Below are 20,324 nucleotides of genomic sequence, written 5' to 3'. Positions count from 1 at the left end.
CCGATCTCTCTGGGTTTCAGTCTATTCCTCTGTGAAATAGGGAGGGCCCCCGCAAAGTGTCTGCATCAGGCCCAGCAGAGCCATGCACACTGCTGGAGAGACCAGGGGGAAAGCTCCCTCAGCAATTACAAAAGGTTTCAGAAGCACATCCCACCGGGCTGGCCTCCCTGTGCTGTCCTCAGCAGGTGGCATGTAGTCTAAATCAGCCGGGATGTGCCCATTTCACAGGTGGGAAGGGAACACCTTATCGGCTTACAGGTGTTTCAGAACCAAATAGCTGCCAAAGCCCACCTCAGAAAGCATTCTCCTTATTTTATCTGTCTGTCTGTTAGAACTGGTGGTTCCCGTCTACTCCTGAATGATGCTAGTTTCTGCTGGGCATTTCTGCTAAATGCTTTCTCCCCAAATGTTATTTTACGTCACGACTGTGCACTCTGGCAGGGGTGGGCAGGGCCCACTGTTTCTGTTCTGCAGAGCAGGGGTGATGAGAACTTCCAGTGGAGGCACAACCCTGCCCCGGGGGAGGGTGTGGTAGGGGCGGAGTGGGCTGGCTGAAGGGCAGGCAGGGGTGTGTGGGATCCACACCTGTCTCTTGGCCCGCAGCCCCCCGTCCCCATACACCACTGGAGGCCAGCCCCCACCCTCTTCTCCTCCCAGGCTCTCCCTTGCCTCAGCCTGCCAGCCCTTGCATCCGTGCCCAACCCCGGTGGAGACGTGTTAGCCTCCCCTTACCAATGAAGACAGCCTGAGGGGTTAGGAGCCTGCTGGAGGCCACACTGCCAGTGACCTGAGCAGAATGGCGTTCCAGAGGGGGAACTGGGTCCCTCTCCTGAGTAACTTAGATGGGACTTAGGACCTGTCCCACTCTTGTTCCAAATGACTCTGCCAGGCCCCCCTGCCCCCAACTCAAAGAGGCTTTTTTTGTCTCTGTTCTCATTTCAGCCTATCCCCCTGCTCCCTTTTTACCTTTACCTGTAAAAATCCTTTACAATCTGCCTTAACTTCTATCTCTGGCAATTCCTAAGAGTGTGACCTTGGATAAGTGATTCATCCCCTAGAAGCCTCAGTTTCCTTGTCTGTAAAATGGGGACAATACCAGTACTGTGAAGATTAAATAGGATAACGCATTTCAAGGGCTCAGCATGTTCCTAGGCACACGGGAAGGCCAGTAAGCCACAAAAATGCCTCACCCTGATCACCCCCAATCAGTAGTGATTTCTCCTGGCTCTACACCTCTGTCATCCCACATCCCACTTTTCTCCCTTTGTTCTACTATGTGGATAGTGACTCCTGTGTCTTGTCTCCAGCCACACTCTGAGCTCCCAGAGGATGCCTCTAACTCCTGGCCCCGAAGTAGGGACGCAGTCAGCACCGGACAGCTCCCATGGTAACCCTTACAGGTCTGACAGCCCCTGGGGTGGGGTGGGGGCCCTGCCCTCTGTCTGCACTTCCTCATCAACCATTCTCACCTTGGTCCCCTCCTTAGGCAGCTACTGTTACCTCCCCTCCTCTGAAGCCACTCAGCTCAAGGTCACTGCAGCCCCTATCTTGCCAAGACCCATGGCCATTTCTTGGTCCTCCACTTACTCAACTTGCTGCATTTAGCACTGACTTTATCACCCCTCCTTGTGAAACACCTGCCTGGGGACCCAGTGCTCTCCTGCCTCTCAGACCACTCCTCCTCTGTCTCCTCTGTGGGCCCCGCCTCCCCCCCACCCCCCAGCCATAACTGTTGCAGGCACAGAGCTCTGCTCTTTTCTCCAACTACATTCACTCCCTGAGTTATCTCATCCAGTCTTGGGGCTTCAAATATGATCTATATATTGATCTCTCCCTGAGCTCCAAACTCCTAGATCCAACTGCCAACTCCACACTTGGATGTCTAATGAACATCTTAAAGTCAACATGTCCAAAATATTACCCTTCATTTCCCCCAACCAGACCTACTAGCCCAGCCCCCACCCCTGGCCTCCAGTCTTTTGTTAGTCTCAGTAAACGGCACCAGCATCTACTCTGTTTATAAATAAGAATATGACTAACTTTTGTCCCTGGTTCCTGGTAGGGAGACTCTAAATCCTCAGAATTTCCCTAGTGATAGAGGTGTCTTTTATTGTTCATGAACCCCTGGGACTACACCTGGGTTTATGCTAATAAGCTGAATCAGGATGGGTGCTGGATACCAGAAAGACCATTAGACGTTATTAGAGGACTGGGGCTCTGAGCCAGGGGAGGGAGGATGAAGACTGACTTTAATCATGTGGCTAAGGAATCAGTCACTCATGCCAACATAATGAAATCCTAATAAAAACTCTAGACACCGGAGCTCAGTGAGGCTTCCTGGTTGGTGAACAATCAACGTGCCAGGAGGTCAGACAGGTCTCTGGTGGGACCCTGCCAGACCTTGCCTATGTGTCTCTTCATTTGGCTGGTCCTGATCTATATCCTTTATAATAAAACTGTAATTGCAAGTATAGTGCTCTCCTGAGTTCTGAGTCATTCTAGTGAATCTTCAAGCCAGAGAGGGCTATAGGAACCCCCATATTTAGAGCCAGCCCATCAGAAGTGTGTTAGTCTAAGGACCCCACTTGTGGCTGGCATCTGAAGTTGGGGCAGTCTTATTGGGAACTGTGTCCTTCAAGTTGTGGGGTCTGTGCTAACTCTGGGCGGTTAGGGTCACATTTAAATTTCAGCACTGTAGCTGGTGTCAGAACACACCCCAGGAGGCATCCATTCAGAATGGGGCCACTTCTCCCCACTTCCATGGCCACCATCATCTCTCACCTAAAAACCACAGCAACCTCCTCCCCAGTCCCATGGACTCTACTTCTATCCCATGCAGTCTCCTCTCCACAAAGCAGCCAAGGGGTTTCTGTTCATGTGTAAGTCAGCACCCCTCCCCCGACTCCCCTCCTCAAAATCTCACATGCCCCATCCCCACCTGGAATTCAGGCAAAGTCCTCATGATCTAGCCCCTCACCAAGCTCCTGGACCTCACCTCCCACCACTTGCTGGTCAGCTGCTGGAAAATGTCTCTTACGGACGATGTGCTGTCTCAGAATCTTTTGCTTTGCAGTTGGCTGTTACAAGGATTTATTTACATAGGTGTGGAAGGAATCACAACAGGGTTGTAGAGTTCAAACAGTTTCAGCAAAAGAAAAAAAATGTTTTGTTAGCAGGCAACAAACAGATGCTCTGAAAGCAAAATGTGCCAGGTCATTTACTTCAAAAGTTACCGAGAGATTGAAGACAAAATACACAATTGAGAAAAATGCACTGAAGGTGGACTCTCCTAATTTGGGTTTTAGTTTTGTCTTTCCCATTTCTGAGTTGTGTGACTTTGGGCAAGTGGCATCTGCTCCCTAAACCTCAGTTTTGTTATCTGTAGAATGGGGAGAATACTAATACCTCCTGGCCCATGTCCCAGCATCACTGTGAGGGTCCCATGAGAGGCAGATGGGAGAAGGCCCATTTAATGTTATTTAGTTTATGCCTGTGTTAATATCTATCAGGGAAGGAAGTCTCAGGACATTTGGACAAGGAATAAAGAGTCAGTACCAAGTGGATGTCTAGGAATAATGGTGGATTTTCAGTCTCCCAGGAAAGGTACTGAGAGAGGAGATTTTACTGAGTCAGAGGAAAATGCTAAACCCAGTTTTTCTGCTTGGTGGGTCAGATTTTCTTAATCAACCATCCCCCAAGAACTCCGGGATGCTGGGCACTGTCCTAGGTCCCTGTCTGGCCCCTGGGTCTCGGGCAGGCAGCCCCTTCACCTCTCTGGACCTTGAGGTCCTGCTGTCCCCGCCGGCCGACGTGCTGGTGTCACAGCGAGTGACAACCCCACTGAGGGGCCAGCGGTTGGAATGTTGGAGCTCAGTGTAGGGTGATAGTCTGGCAAAAGCACCCCCAAATATCTCTGCAAATGCCCTATTCTCTGCCCTTGCCTAAATCCACACCTGGAGTCATCCTTGCTCTCTCTCTCTTTCTGTCCACATCTTGACAGTCATTCCCTTCTGTCTCCTTCTCATCATCCACAGTCACCATCGAGGCAAGGTGACCACCGTTTCTTGCCTGGACAACTGCATCAGCCTCCCGCTGATCCCCCTCCTGCTCCTAGCCATCCATGCTTGGCATAGCAGCAGCCAGAGCAGTCTTTTAAAAACACAAATCTGGGACGCCTGAGTGGCTCAGTCGGTTAAGTGGCCGCCTTCGGCTCAGATCATGATCCCAGGGTCCTGGGATCGAGCCCCGCACTGGGCTCCTTGCTCAGCAGGAAGCCTGCTTCTACCTCTGCCTGCCACTCCCCCTGCTTGTACTCTCACTCGCTCTCTCTCTCTCTCTAGCAAATCAATAAATAAAATCTTAAAAAAACAGAAAACACAAATCTGTTCACATCGCTCCCTGACTATAAGCCTCAGGTGGATTCCTGATGTTCTCAGACTACCATCCAAACCTTGACAATGGTGGCCTTATGATGCTGTCCTCCTGCCTTCACCTCTCATCTCCCCAGCAGCCCCCTTACTCTCTGTGTTCTAGGCATGCTCAGCTTCTGCATTTCCAAAGCTTCTCCCTCACTGCAGGATCTCTGCACAGACAGTACCTTTGCAGGAATCCCTTTTCTCCTTATTTGGACTTCCCTTTTCCTCACCTTCATCTTGGTCCATCATCGAACATCTATGACCTGCTCAGACAGATGCATCCTCATATATCCTCCAATTTCACCTCAAATAAGCACCTCCTCAAGGAAGCCCACCTCGATTCCACCACCCCTCCCCCACCATCAGGCTCTCCTAGCAGACTGGGGGCTTCACAGCATTCATCATTTTATCATTATTATTTTGTTACCCACTGTAGGCTATAAGCTCCATGAGGGTGGGGACCAAGTCACTCTTCTCTCACCAGTGCCACACTCATAATAGGAACTTGATAATTTGTAAAATTTTACAGACTCACCTTGGAATCATTTTTGAATCTCTTATGCTCCAACTACTTATGCAGCTTACATCCAACCACTGACTATATCACCAATCTTACCCCACCCACACTCACTGAGAACCACTTCTCAGCCCAGTGAAGCCTGGCAGTGAACAGGGAGATGTGCAGATCCCCATGACAGGCTATGTCAGTGCTTTAACGGGGGGCTGATCCCAAGAGGAATGTCTGTCCGTGAGGTTAAGAAAAGCTTCAGAGTAGAGGGGCTCCGTGAATGGGGCCTTAAAGGATGCTTAAGAACTTGCCACACTGGAGATTAAGCAGAGGGAAGGGCATGGAAAAAGGCCCGGAAAAATGAAATAGTGCAAACATCTCCCAAGTCTTCCTCTGCAGCTCCGCTTTTAGAACTTATATCAAGACCCTACCCTCATCCCAGCACTTCAGCAAAGACTACCTAACTAGATTTTCTGTTGCAGTCTCTCTTAACTTTTGTTCTCATTCTGCTCCACCTTTGCTCCAGAGCCTGCTGCAGCTCCCTACTACCTTCCACTTAAATCTAAGGTGCCTGCCATTGGATGCCTGCCTCAGCCTCTCTCCAGCTCTCACACTACTCTCCAACCTAATCATCTTTGCTTCTACTAAACTCAACACCCACAACCTTCCACACCCAACTTGCTCATTTGTTCCTTTTCTCCACCATTGATCTGATAAATCAGTTTCACTTTTGAGTTGATGCTTAGAAAAATTATTTAAAAATTTTGAGTTTTAATGTCCAGAAGTCCATTTGAATGATTTGATTGTTTGTAGCCAACTTGCTGGTTCTCACCACAGTAGATGTGCTTGAGAATTTCTTAATAAAATTATCTTTTTGTATGCTCAACTCTTTCTTTTGCCTTGACCTTCAGCAGCCAATCTGTGGTGGCTGGACACAACCAGGAATGGTCGTACTCTTGCTGCTGGGTCTTGCTGGAGAGTTGAGGTGCTTGCGTTCAGTGTCTGCGTCACACCTCCCTGGGGGCCTCCTAAAGGCAGGGACAATGTCTTCTCCATCAATATCCCAGCTCCCACTCCAGCTTTAAGCTCCATGCTCTGCAAAATACTGGCCACAGTCACTGGGAATAGACTGTCCCTGTTATAGGCTGAAGTGTGACCCCCAAATTCATGTGTTGCAGTCCTAACACTCAGGACCTCAGAATGTGGCTGTGTTTGGAGACAGTGTCTCCAAAGAGGTAATTACCGTAAAATGAGGTCCTTAAGGTGGGTCCTAATCCAATAGAATGGTGTCCCTTTTAAGAAGGGGAGATTAGGAAAACAGTATGGAGGTTCCTCAAAAAGCTGACCCAGCAATTGCACTACTGGGCAATTACCCCAAAGATACAAATGCAGTGATCCGAAGGGGCACCTGCACCCCAATGTTTATAGCAGCAATGTCCACAATAGCCAAACTATAGTAAGAGCCCAGATGTCCATCCACAGATGAATGGATAAAGAAGATGTGTGTATACACACACACACACACACACACACACACACACACACACACACAGGAATATTATGCAGCCATCAAAAAATGAAATCTTGCCATTTGCAATGACATGGATGGAACTAGAGGGTATTATGCTAAGTGAAATAAGTCAATTAGAGAAAGACAATTATCATATGACCTCACTGATATGAGGAATTTGACAAATAAGAGAGGATCATAGGGGAAGAGAGGAAAAAATGAAACAAGACGAAACCAGAGAGGGAGACAAACCATAAGAGACTCTTAATCTCAGGAAACAAACTGAGGGTTGCTGGAGTGGAGAGGGGTGGGAGGGATGGGGTGGCTGGTGATGGACATTGGGGAGGGTATGTGCTATGTGCTATGCACTGTGAATTGTGTGAGACTGATGAATCACAGACCTGTACCCCTGAAACAAATAATACATTATATGTTAATAATAAAAAAATTAAATTCACCTTAAAAAAAAGGGGGAGATTAGGACACAGACAATGCAGACAGAGGTATGACTAACCATATGAGGACACAGGGAGAAGGCAGCCATCTAGCCAAGGAGAGAGACCTCAGAAGAAACCAAACCTGCTGACACCTTGATCTCAGACTTCTGGCCTCCACAACTGTGAGATAATTAACTTCCATTGTCTAAGCCACTCTGTCTGTGGTATTTTATTATGCCTGTCTTAATAAACTAATACAGCCCCCAAAACCAGCTCTCTCAGAACCACAGTTCAAGGGATGGAAGAGCATTATGTGGCACTGACATTGGTTTTAGTTTAAAAAAATGTTATAAGGAAAAGAATGCTTTAGAATGAAAAGTAACAATATAACAATTTTTTTCTATACAGCAGACTGACAAAATGTACACACACACACACACACACACACACACACACACACACCCGGGTGGGGGATAGAGAATTTTTTCTTAATTGTAACTGCTCTTTGAGAAACAGTGAACATTCCACTGTGGGAAATTAGAAATGCAGAAAAGCACAAAGCAGAAAATAGGTCACCTGTTAACCCCTCGACATACACACACTTTGGTATCTGTTTCTCCAATCTTCTTTCTTTCTCTGCTCTCTACCTTGCTTACTTGTTTCTTTCTACCCATTTTTTAAAAAATGTAGTCAGGATAAATTTTGGCAAATCGTCTTTTCACATAACACTGAAACATGACCATTTTCCCCTACATTATTAAAAATTCATCTCAAACCATATTCAGTGGCTGCCCAGAATCTTCCACTATCTGCATGTGCCAAAATGGGCTCCCCCAATCCCCTGCTGCTGGATACACACACTGTTTTCTATTTTTTGACAAACATAAATAATGCTGTGATAAGTATCCTTGTAGATAAATCTTTGTACACATCTTAGGCTATTTCCTCAGGGCAAATTTCCCAGAAGTGGAATTACTGGTTACTTACATTCTGAAAGAGGAAACTTTTAAAAATTCTTAAAACTCTCTAGTAAGTTATGCCACTTTAGGGAATTTATCAATTTCTGACCACACATATTGAAAGCTCCCTAGAGTCTGTATTGTAATTTTAGACATCTTAAAAAAAAAAAAAAAGAAAAGAAAGAAAGAATAAAGAAAACCTAGCTTATCTGGCCATAGTCAATGCAACAGAGTGACGTCCATCCCTGGCTACAATAAAGTTTCCCTTCAAGTGAGAGCCTGCTTACTTAGCAAGGAAAGGGAAGAAGGTGGGGCTTTGACTGAGGGAACAAACCAAGTCCACTTTATTTTCAAAAAAAAGGTCATGATTTGGCTCTCTAGCTCACCACTGCAGCAGAATCGGAGGAGACCATGTTCACCTCTGACAGCTCCTTAATCCTTCCCCAGCTTCACCTTTTGCTTCTCCATCAAAATTTACCTGTCCCACATCCCAGTTCCCTGAGGCCCAGCTACTGGCTGGAGCCAATCTGGTCAGATAATTTCTACAATGAACGCAAGAAACCTTGGGTCACTAGACCACCCTGGATAGCATCCGGGGGTGGTGGTGGGGGGAATATCAAAGTAGCATGTGTTTGATACATAAAATGGAAAATACAGAAAACTCAAATTGCGTATCATCTCACAATTTGGAAATAACCACTACTAACCTTCAGTTGTCATTTTGATGGAAGTTTCCAAAGCTTCTTCCTCATCCTCTCCCAAAGAGTGACCCAGATGGTGATTTGGGCAGTGTGACAAGTGGGCGGGAGGGGATGTTGGGTAGGGAGGGCTCTATCCGAACACGCTCTATCCGATCATACCCTGGGGCAACTGCTGATTCCACCTAGGAGTGAAGCCAGCTCCACACACAGCCACCCAGAGGAAGGATGATTTCTCCCAGGATGCTGGGGAAGTAGCGGCCCAGGCCATTGGCAGGGAATCAAGCTGGCTTGTTCCAGAGAACTCCCAGACAGTCCCTCAAGCAAGGGGCTTGGTCTCCAAATGTTTGTAAACAGATGATTTAGAGTTGAGGGCATGCTTTCCCCGGGTGGTAAAGGTCACAGACCCCAGAGGACTTACCCACCCTGGAGAGGGGCCAAAGATGGCACTCCCAGAGCCAGCTCCACATAGTCACTAAGCTACCAGAAATGTCCTCGGCAGACCCCCAGACCCTTGTCGCCCCTGGCCCTACCCTGGCTGCCCCAGCCTCTGTGCAGGGCTCTTCCTTCTCAATTCCAAAATCAAAAACCCCTCAGTGTGGCTGACCCCAGCAAGGTAGTGACCAAAAAATAATCAGATGGCATTAAAAGATACTAAAGTATGAATGACTGATATGATAGCCCTGTAACCCACACAAGAATATTGCTTTTTACTGCAAAAGACCATATATTAATCCAGGCGCACCTGTATTTTGGCAGAATATCACACCGAGGTACAGTGGTCACACACAGGCCCTATGTGGGACTGGGAAGTGGGGAAATCACATTCAGGAAATAGGCCCAAACTGCAGCTTCAGCTCTGCTTCTGGCTTCCCTCCTCCTCCACTGCTACCCACAGGTTTTGGGGAGCGCCTGCTGAGAGCTCCGGTGCTGGGAAGAGGGTTAGGAAGGGCTGGGGTGGCAGGGCAGTAGGGGTGGGGAGAGCGGAGGTGGTACAGACACGTGGTCTGCAAATCAGGCATTTCTAAACCGGGTCCAATAATGGTGCCGAAGTATGTGCCCAGGTGTGAGTGGGTCCCTGAGTCCCTCCAGGTGAACCAGGGGTTTTGGCTCTCACACTCACCTATCTCCTGGGCTGCTCTCAGTCTGCACTCCGGGTGTGGGAAACCTACGAGCAAACGAGACAGAGATCAGAAAGGTCTGTCGGAGGGACTTGTATTTTCCAGGTCACAAACCGGTGGCCAGATTCAGATCTGGTTGTTTAAAATTTAATATTTGAACTGATCCCGGTATTTAGAAATTGAGGGATTTCATGCACAAGTCCGGCTTTCTGACTCCTCTGGGGACAGCTGCACCTCTGGGCCATGGGCCAGCAGGCCAGCAATGGGCTGGAGCCACGTCAGCTGCTTGCTCGGGCCCACAAATCCTCCCCAATCCCATCCTATCTGGCCCCCGTGAGTGCTTGACGGTGACGTCCCTGCTGGGGGGGGGGTCTGCTGTCAGGACTGCACAGTCCAGGTGTGCTCCCCTTTCAGACCGGCCTGGGCTCCCTCCCCTCCCTTCCCTTCTCCTGGTCCAGACACATGAACCAGAAGTCTGGAGGGAGAATGCCAGGTTGGTCCCTCAGAGTAATCAAGGGTAAGAAAATGGAGTCAGATTCCAGACATGGTTTTGGTGGGGGCCCTGCTGCCTCCTCTCCTGCATCCCTTTCCAGTACCCTTGCTCTGCAGCTCTGGGGGGCTGAACCAGGCAGGATCCTGAAGGCTTAATAAAGGACCTCTTCACAAAAGTGTGGGCAGGAGTGGTGCAGTTTCCTTGGGGGGAGCAGAGGCGGGGATTCTGCTACCACCACCTCTAGGGAGTGGGAAGAGGGAATGGTTTCTAGACCCAGCCACAGAGAGGACGCCCGGCAGGAGTTGTCACCTGGGGTCAAGGCAAGCAGCCACCCCAAGGTGATCCTGAAGGAGAGAGCTGGAGACTAAATACCCTAACGTTTCTCCCCAGCCCCCTCACTTTATATCCTGCTAGAGCTCCCCATTGGCTAAAGCCAACAGGAAGCCAGAGAGGGGAGGAAGTGCACTGATGACTACAGGTCATCTCCTAGGGCACAGGGCAGTGAGGAGAGGGTGGAGAGTGGTCTCAAGGGGCAAGCGGCAGATGTCCAGCACAGTGGCCCTGCCTCTCTATACCCTGTTCATCCTTAGGACCCACATCCTTCAGGATCTGAGCCAAGGCTAACCAGGTCCTACCAAGTGTCAGGAGCTCAGTGCCACCCTAACGACTCATTAGTTGACATCTCTCTGTTCTGCTCACCTGGACTGAGCCCTGCTCAGCCATCCCCCAGCACCTGGAACCCGGCCCACGCCCTAAGGTCCTCTTGCCACCTCTGCCTGTTCTCTTCCACTGGACACTCTTCAAATTCCTCTCACCATGGAACCAGACTGTCCCCTTCCTGGAAAGACAGCCAGCCCAGAGTTCACAGAGTCCGGGAGCAGAGCTGCAGGGAACCTACAAGCATGAGGCTGACACAGAGCAGTCATGGAGACAAAGTGGTCACCTGAGAACTGCCCTCCCTAAAACTCTTCTGGGAAAAACTTGAGCCTGACAAGAGGCAGCCATGTGCACAATTTCATAGAAGCGAGAACCAGAACTGACTCAGGAGATCACCTGCTCTGGCATCTGCTTTGTACAGATGGAGAAACTGAGGCCAAGAGATGGGTGGGCTTGCATAGGCCACACAGCCAGAAAGTGGCAGAGCCAGTGTCTGGTTCGCCCACCAACCTATCCCACCAGGGCTTGACCAGGCCAGGAGACTGATGTCAGGCTGGGTGTGCTCAATAGGGATTTTACAACACTGAGGGATCCCCAGTTCATTTACTCCTCACCCCAACTATCGGAGGCAGGTACTGTTAGAATTCACATGTTACAGATGAGGAAGTTGAGTCCCAGAGAAGTTACCTAACGTGCCTTAAACCAGCACAGGAGGTAAGTTCTAGAACAGAGGCAACAACATTGACAACAATTACAATAACTAGCAACAGGGACTAGGATGCTTTCTCTAGGTTGTCTCTATGCTGAGGTCCTCACACATATTATCCCATTAAGGTTTTGTTTGTTTGTTTTTGCTGTGGTGTTGTTGTTTTTTTTTTTAACTGGAGAGTTTCCATTAACTTTTTATACTTGGCTAAAACATGGAAGATGTATCATATCTATATTTCCAGCTTGAGATATGATTGACATATAACATTGTGTAAGTTACAACACATTGATTTGATACACTTATAAGTTGCAGAATGATTGCCACCCTGGGGTTAAGTAACATGTATATCTGTAGATCCTGTCCCATAATTACCATTTCTTTTTTGTAGTGAGAACATTTAGGATCTACTCTTAGCAACTTTTGAGTTTTGATTGGCTAAGACTAGCCCTGTGGTTACTTAGATGCCTCCTGACCATTTTATTCCACACATTCACTTTTCTGACCCTCTGTTGGCCCCTCCCCAATGCCTTCAGGTCAGAGGAGGTGGAAAGCTCAGCACTGGCCACCTGTCATGCCCAGTACCCTTCTGGTGATGTTCAAGGGGCTTCCCCCCAGGCTCAGCTGGACCCACCTGCTTCCCACCCAAGGCCCTGAACTCATGCACATGGTAGCAAGGTCTGGAGCTCTGGGCAGCCAGTCATGCCTCATCAGTGGTGCCCCCATCTTCTCCAACAGAGACTGTTGAGATGAAAGATTGATGAGCAAGCTGTCCTTGCTGGTGAATTTTTAATTACAGAAGAAAGGGGACCGACCCCAGCCCCTGGCCCAAACCAGAACTGCAGGGAGAATGGTTCTTCAGTGTCAACACTGTTAAAATTTCATCCATACCAATAACAGCTGTGAACTCTGTGTCCAGGTTTTTTCTGCCCACAAATAAACGTGAATGCTGAGATGGAGAGTGATTGGTGGGGAAACCAGCAGCCCCCCAGCTGGAAAGTTCTGGAGTGACATGAGGGGGAGTGAGACAAGGACTCCAGAAGGCCTGGGGTGAGTCTGGGCACAGGGGCAGTGGGTATGGGAGCCTGAAGACCATGCCAGCTGTCAGTCTACACCTCCTGCCCTTCTAAATTGCAGGTGACCCCACTTCACACCCTGGATCCTCTTACAGTCTACAAGCTGAGACAGGACTGAGCTTGGAGCATGGTTGCTATGTGGGGGCTCCAACCCCAGCCTTGCAGAGACAGGACAGACCAGGCTTCGGGTCACTGCCCCAGGACAGCAGCATGCCTGTGGGATTATCTACGACTCAGTCAGCCTAATTTCACAAGCAGCCAAGAAAGGGAAACAAGGGCCCACATTCAAGTCTCTGCTTCATCATTTACTGGCCCGTTTTCTTGAGCAAGTCACTTCAACGTCCTGAGCCTCAGTTTTTTCTTCTGTAAGATGGGGATAGAAACAGCTACTGTGGGGGAGGGGCAGTGGTGAAGGTAAAATGGAGAGGATGCAGGGAAAACACCGAGCACCGTGTCCAGTGCACAGTGAGTTTCTGAAAAATGCTGACCATGCAAAGAAGAATAAACCACCAGCTTTGCTCTCAAACTGCTTATAAAGTAGTGAGGATCTCACACTGGCTAACACAAAACTTGCAAGAAAGAATGGAGTAAGGGTAAAATGGTTCTACAAAACACCTGGAGTGAGAATTTTGGGGGAGGGATCATTTTGACTTGGGGGTAGCAACCAGGGGAGGCTTCTCGGAAGAGGGGACCTGGAAAATATACTTCCAAGTACTTCCACCCTTTGTGAATTCAGGGACTAATTTCCAGTGGGAAGTCTTGCCCAGCCTGAACTTCTCTCTCTGCAAATTGGGCATCAATTAGGGTATATCTGATTCTCAGTTCTGTTTAGTCAATAAAGTCACAAGTCATTAGGTCCCAGGGGCTCTGGATTTTCTAGCTCATGTCCTGCCTCCTCCAGCCCTGGTGGAAGGAAGGAAGGAAAGAAGAAAGAAAGGAAGGAAGGAAGGAAGGGAGGGAGGGAGGGAGGGAGGGAGGGAGGGAGGGAGGGAGGGAGGGAGGAAGGGAAGAAGGAAAGAAAGAATTGCACGACCCGCCTAAGAGACCATAACTATTAACTAGAGAGAAAAAGCACTTTCTAAGGCAATGCCCAGTGCTGTGTTTTCCCCCTTCTGGGCAATTCTGGCGTGGCCTTTCAGATCTGGGGGTAGGGGCTGGTTGGTGCAAAGATGACCTCTCTCTGCCATGGCCCCAGGCTGGAGCCAAGGCTAGATGAGAAAGTGGGCTTTTTTGTGTCCCTCAACAGAGCTGGCAGCAGCTTTAAGATTTCAAATATCCTTCTGAAATCTGAATCGAAAATGGAACATTTTTTTCCAGTAAATAATACCCTTGAAGTCAGTATTGCTGGAGGAGGCTCAGCAGCAACCAGAAACTCAGAGGTAAGGACGTGCAGGGAGCCATCAGAGCACAACACAACCCAAACCTGTGTCTTCTGGCTCCATCCACCAGGCCACCCATCTTCCAAGGGTGTGAAGACTTACTTGGGCACTTTAGGCCTTGGCATGAGTGAGAGACACCGTTTTCTGATCATACCTATTAATGCCACAGGGAAATTCAGAAAGGCTACAGGCTGGGGACTCTACACTGTCGTGGGCTTTGGGGAGCCTGGGTCAAGGATGAGGGGTGGTGGAGATGTGGTGGAGGAGTCTGGTGGCAGAAGGTAAGATTAGAATGGGTCAGGGCCCTCTCCGAGTGACAGGCAGCACCTGACTCTCGCCAAGCTCTGGAACGGGACAGCTTCAGATTTCCATATTGGTTTCCCTCCTCGGTCAGGATTTGAAGCAGATACCACCTGGTTTGAGTTACAGAATCCGGCTCATGGCCTGACCCTTGGCTCCCGGGAGGCTTGAAGGGGAGGTGTGAGTTCTCAAGAGAGGCCGGGCCCAGGGCATATTGGGAGGGCTTAGAAGAAAGTGGCCAGGACGGCACCCGGCCTGATGCTTCCAAAGCAGTTTCCTGCTTTGGGGCAGGAGTAGCCTCTACCTCCACCGCCACTCCTTGATTTTGAAGCAGACTGCAAGGAAGCTTCTCCCCAAGGAATGGCTATTCCAAGGGGAGAGTCTCTGTTGGGTCCTAGCTTACATTTAACACCTCTCCAGAGTTTGCTAAGTTCTCTATTAACCAAGGAGAGCTGGCCTCCATCGCTGAGAAGCAAGGTCTATGTAGAATTTAACAGCATTAGCAGTTTGCCTTCCTTTTTCAAGTATTTTTACAGTTACTTTCTATTTATGACAGCTGTTACCATTTTTTTTCCATTTATGGTATCAATAAGGCTTCATCCTAAAATGTATTTTGGTTAAAAAAAGGAGCTCGTTTGAATAAAAACATTAAGTACTTTTCAGTACAGGCGATCTCATCTACAGATGTGGAGGGAGGTATATGAATGACTGAGTCTGGGAAACATTCATTGAGTCCACCTGCCCACATCAAAGATGGGTACGCTGAGTCCAGATGGGAAGGGCCTTACCCAAGGATACACAGCCAATGAAGAGCAAGAGCTGGGGTGATGCACTCAGGCCCAGGGTCTCCAGACACTTTCTGCTTGGTCATCTCTTCTTTGTAAAGCCAAGCTGTCAACACCTCCCTTAGTGTGGTCCTTACAGTGCAGGAGAAATGTGGCTTTACAGATCTGCTGCCTCCAGGGTACGGGGGGCTCTGCAGAGACTAGAACTGAGACTCTTCATCTTTTTATTCCATGTAGCCATTCACAGAATTGGTGTTCAATGGGAATCTGGTAAAAGGGGTGGGTGGGTGGGTGGGTGAATGGGTGAGGGGAAAGACAGATAAGTGGGTACATGGAGATATAGACGGAAAGAGAAGGGGGGGGTTGGATGGATGGATGGGTGAATGGATGGGAGAGCCATGGGGTGGATGGGTGGATGGATGGATGGATGGATGGAGAGTCAGGTAAGGATGGAAATACAGATGGAGAGACAAGTGGATAGATGGATGGATGAAGACATGAATGAATAAATTGTTTGGCTGATGACTTAGGGTATCCCTCCTCTCTTCAACCCATCCAAGGGTATTTTCATTCTGTTAGAGAACTAGCAAAAATTTCTCTAAGACAAAAGAATTAATGGTGAAATTTCAGATACCATAATAGACTGGTAGAGAACAAACATTTTCCTGGCATTTCCTGACCTCAAGGCAAAGATGAGCAATACTGCCCAGGGAGGCCAGAGCCTCAGCTTTTCATTTTGCTTTTGAAACTCTCTGATCTTGGATGAATTCCCTCCCTATCCTGGGCCTGTTTCCCCATGTGTAAAATAAAGGGGTTGAATCCAACGAGTCCTACTGTCTCAGCATCCTGTGGACCCCCCAGGAACTACCAGAAGCCAAAGCATCCTAGACCATGTCCAACGCTGCCAGCAGGCACGGCATCCATCAGTTGGACTTGGCTTCCTTAAGAGGTGAGCACCTTTTGGCAAAGTGATGTGCTAAAGGCACAAAGTGATGTGCTCAAGTAGCCCCTGAGAATAGAATCCACAGTGCCTTTGAAACCAGTATATTCCATCTTGCTCTGCTTTTAAGACTAGTGTATTCAAATGAGAAGACATCAGAAAGGCTGGTGACATGAGGTCAAGTCCTCAGTCCCCTAAATGATGGATCCATTCACACATACAACTGTCATGTGCAGGGTGTGGACAGCCCAAAGGTGAGAAGACAATGTAAGGGCTAGAGGGGGAGGCTCAGACCACAGGTCAGCCAGGCCTGGGTGCAAATCCTGCCCATGACCCTTCTTAACTATGCAATCTTTTTTTTTTTAAAGACTTTATTTTATTTATGAGAGAGAGAGAGAGAGAGAGAGAGAGAGAGAGAGAGAGACGGAGCATGAATGGGATGAAGGGGAAGAGCAAGATGGAGAAGCAGACTCCCCACTGAGCAAAGAGCCTGACATGGGACTCGATCCCAGGACCCAGAGATCATGACCTGAGCTGAAGGCAGACACTTAACCAACTGAGCACCCAGGTGCCCCTTACTTATGCAACCTTGAGCCACTTATCCCATCTCTCTGAGCCTTATCATCATTTTCTTCCAGTATGGGGACGTATTAGCTAGCTCTCTACTTTGTTGGATGGCTGTGAAAATTAAAGATCATCCATGTACGTGGCTGGGCTCCACAGATGTTAGCTCATAGTCCTTCCAATCTGTGAACTGCAAGGGAGAGCCTGGATCTTGTCCAGTAGGATTTGCCCCCACGGGCAACATGGGAAAGGCTGTTTGCTCACTTACTAAGTTTATTGAGCATCTACACTGTGCCAGGCCCTCTCCTCTGCTCTGGGGACTCAGTGGTGAGCCAAGGCAGCCCTGATGTCTGATCTTGTAGAGTTGAAAGTCTGGGAGATGATTATTTACCAAATGGTCATTCAAGTAAATGTGAAACATCACTGAGATATGTTCTGTGAAGGGGAAAGGGTAATGGGGGTGGTGGCTACATCATGGAGACCACTTTGTTCTGGGGCAGGGTTGTCAGGAAAGTGACGGGAGCTGAGACCTGAAGGGCACACAGGCTGTGAGCAGGTATAGGTGTTGGAGGTGGGGGAGTGGGTAATGGGACAGGGAGAGAGGTTTAGCAAGTGCAAAGGCCATGTAGCAGCAGGGGTGCAGTGTGTTCAAGGATCAGAGAGGCAGCCAGTGTGACTGGAGCACAAAGCATGGGGCAGTGTGGTATCAGATAAAGCTGAAGATGTGGACAGGGGCCAGACCACCCAGAAACTCATGGGCCACAGCAGGGCTTTCGGTTTTTTCCTGGGAAAAATGGGAAGCCATTAAAGGGCATAAAGTCGAAGAGTAAGGGGACCGGTCACTGCAATGTAGAGAATGGATATAGGAAGCCCAGAGGGGAGGCTGACAGCAGTGAGGCAGTCATGCCAGTGTCCAGACAAGAGACAATGGTGTCCCAGACCGGGTGGTGGCCAAAGAGTGGATAGCAGCCGGGAACAGCTCTCATCCAAGCTTTGGCAAATAATTAACATGCAGGGGAGTGTGCCTGTGAGGTCTATTAGGACTTCCCCTGTCCCCTTTCAATGTGGTCCCTCAAGACACTAAAACTCAATCTCAGCCCCATGGACCAAGGCAGGTCCTATAAAGTCTCCATGAACACTGAATTAGTGAATAGCCAACCACTGCTCCCAGGGAAAATGTAGGGTGAGGTTCCTGAGAACCTCTCTTCATAGTATTTTCATCAGCTGGTCAGTACAGAACTTTGTTTTATGAGCGTTTCTTATTTAATATCTACTGCAGATTTGTTAACACTAAATTCACTGCCAATAGCACTGTACCTCATGCCTGAATGAACGTCTTCTAACACATGCATTTTCTCCACAAGATGCACCACAACCTTCTGGGCTTGGGAACCCTAGACAGCACTTTAGCATTGCACTTGGGGGCCCTTTTAAACAGCCAAGTCACCAACAAAAAGTGCAAAAACGTGAAAAACATGGCACCAAGTAGACCGCAAAAAAGCCCAGTTGTTTCCATACAAGAGCTGAAACCAGAAGGTGGAGTGACACCTTGTTCAGCCTCAGCTGGGAACTTGCACATTAGGGGGAGTCAAAATTTTCACTGCTCTGCACATATCTTCAAATGACTGCAAAAGCACCCTGAGTATTGATTTTGGGGTTACAAATAAATTTCAGTAAGTAGGTGAATTTAATAAATAACATGGAATCTGTGAAGAATGAGGATTGACTATATTTACCACTCATTGGCTGACTTGACACATTTTCACTGAAGGCCTCCCGTGTGCTAATGTGCCCCCCTTTGGGTGCTGGGGCACGGGATGCAGAGCCGGCTCAGGGCACTGACTCTTTATTTCCTGAGCGTGTGCTGCATATCTGGCATTGTGCCATCTTGCCACAGGCACCATCTCACCTCCCCACCCCGTGGTAGGCGCTGCTATTTGTCCGAGGAGATGGTAGCAGGTGGAGGGTCCCACAGTTGGGAAGTAGCCCAGCGGGGATGAAAACCAGGGGCGCTTTCTCCGGAGTCCAGCTCCACATCCCACACCCCTAAGCTTCATCTGCACACCCGCATTCTAAAAACTGTTTTCACACCAGATTTCTTCAAACTCTGTTCATTTTCCCCTTCCTGCCAAGTAAGCAGTTAAACTCACAAACTATATTAATCCCTGGCATAAGTTCATTTAAACAAAATATTGCCAAGCAACAAAAGGCAGAAATCCTCTTACGACCCACATGGGTATCGATGCTGTGCATTGAGGGAGGGCTGTGCCTTTTAGCATCTGATTGTAAACACACCTGAATCCTGGACAAAGAGCCCAGGCAGGGCCAGGGGTGGGATGGGATGGGATGACCACTCGCCATGGCGGGGGTGGGCGGGGGCTGCTGTTTGCTTGCCGGTTTCACTGTGAGTCTTCTGGATCCTCATAGACAATGGAAGGCAACTCGCAGGTGCTGGACACTTTTTAGTGAAAACCAGCTTTATGATCCTGACTATTTAACTTCCCCAAGCCCCAAACAGTGCATTTAAGACTCTAGAAAGACTTCACATCCATGGCTGATTTCACTTCCCTCTAATTGAGAGGTAGGTGGTGACAGTAGCCCAGTTTAGAGATGAGGACAGTGAGACCCAGGGGAGGGGGGAATTACTTGCCAGCATCACACAGCTGAGCAGGAGACAGAGTGGGGATTTGATTCCATGCCTTTTATCTCCCAATGACACAGTCTCTCGACTATGTCCTTGGGTAGACAAAGGATGTGTTCTTCCTTTGAGCTGATCAACTGTACATGGGAAAATGTGTTTCAGAAGGAATAAAGCTGAAAAGGAGGGGAGTAAGTGGTGATGTGCACAGCTCCTAGGCCACACGGATTGGATTGGCAGCCCAGCCTTGCCATGGGTCAGGTGCATATCCTGGTGCAAGTTACTTACTCTGTGCCTCAGTTTCCTCATCTGTAAGTCTGGAAAATAGTATCTGCCTCAGAGAGTGGCTGCAAGGATTAAATGAGTCAATATTTGTATAGCGCTTAGCACAGAGTTTGCCACTTAGTAAATGCTATATATAAACACTTGTTAAAAATGTAAAAAATTAACCTAGGCATAAATCAGAAGGGAAAAGCATTTGCCAAATTTGTTGTTACCCAGAATTTTCTGTTTCTTAATTCAGTTGAACTACATGTTGATTTGTTGTATTTAACATTACTATTAATAACCAAGTGGAATTCCAACTTTCCTACCTATAGGAACCTCAGATAGGAAGATAGTTGTACTACAAGTCTGCTTGTGAATATTATTAATATTATATTTCATAGATAAGGACTCCTGAAGCTCAGACAGGTGAAGTGACTTGCCCCAGGTCACACAGGTGGCAAGTGGCAGAGCCAGGATTCAGATCCAGCTCCATCCAGCAGTAAAGCCTGTGCTGTTGATCACTCTGCCTCCTGTTGAATCAGTGGTACCCAAGCTCCAGGTTAACTGGGACGGGCTCCTGGAGGTCCAGGCTTTGGGAGAGAGGGTCTTTGCCAAGGGGCTACTGTAGACACTGTGGACAGACCCCACTCCCACCCCCAGGCTGGTCCTGCACAGGGCCTGGCAGCCCAGAAGAGAACCCAGGGCTCCAGACACCATGAATGATGTGCTTGGCCTCCCTTACAGGGGAAGCACTGGGTCCCCTGCAATCTGAGCAACAAGGAGGAGACGTGGCTCCATGTCAGACGTAGCTTCAGGATTAAAATCGCAGACCACTCTTCGGAAGACATGCTGTCAATTTCCCAGCATGTTT

General features: G+C 48.6%; 1 protein-coding gene across 10 annotated transcripts in view; it reads right to left on the bottom strand.

The window, feature by feature from the left end:
* ATP2B2 (ATPase plasma membrane Ca2+ transporting 2) overlaps window positions 1-20,324 on the bottom strand; it is a 374,078-nt gene that overhangs the window by 281,102 nt on the left and 72,652 nt on the right. For 9 of the 10 annotated variants that reach the window (XM_036079860.2, XM_036079863.2, XM_036079864.2 and 6 more), the window contains exon 2: window positions 9,651-9,695. The exons of the other annotated variant lie outside the window; for it this stretch is intronic. The gene's annotated coding sequence lies outside the window, so the exon portion shown is untranslated. The remainder of the gene's footprint in view (window positions 1-9,650; window positions 9,696-20,324) is intronic. 10 annotated transcript variants of the gene reach the window in all.

The sequence above is a fragment of the Halichoerus grypus genome, chromosome 1 (assembly GCF_964656455.1).
Source record: "Halichoerus grypus chromosome 1, mHalGry1.hap1.1, whole genome shotgun sequence".
NCBI classification, from domain to species: Eukaryota; Metazoa; Chordata; class Mammalia; order Carnivora; family Phocidae; genus Halichoerus; species Halichoerus grypus.
The sequence above is the reverse complement of the archived record's forward strand: the minus strand, read 5'-3'. Positions and strand labels throughout refer to the sequence as shown.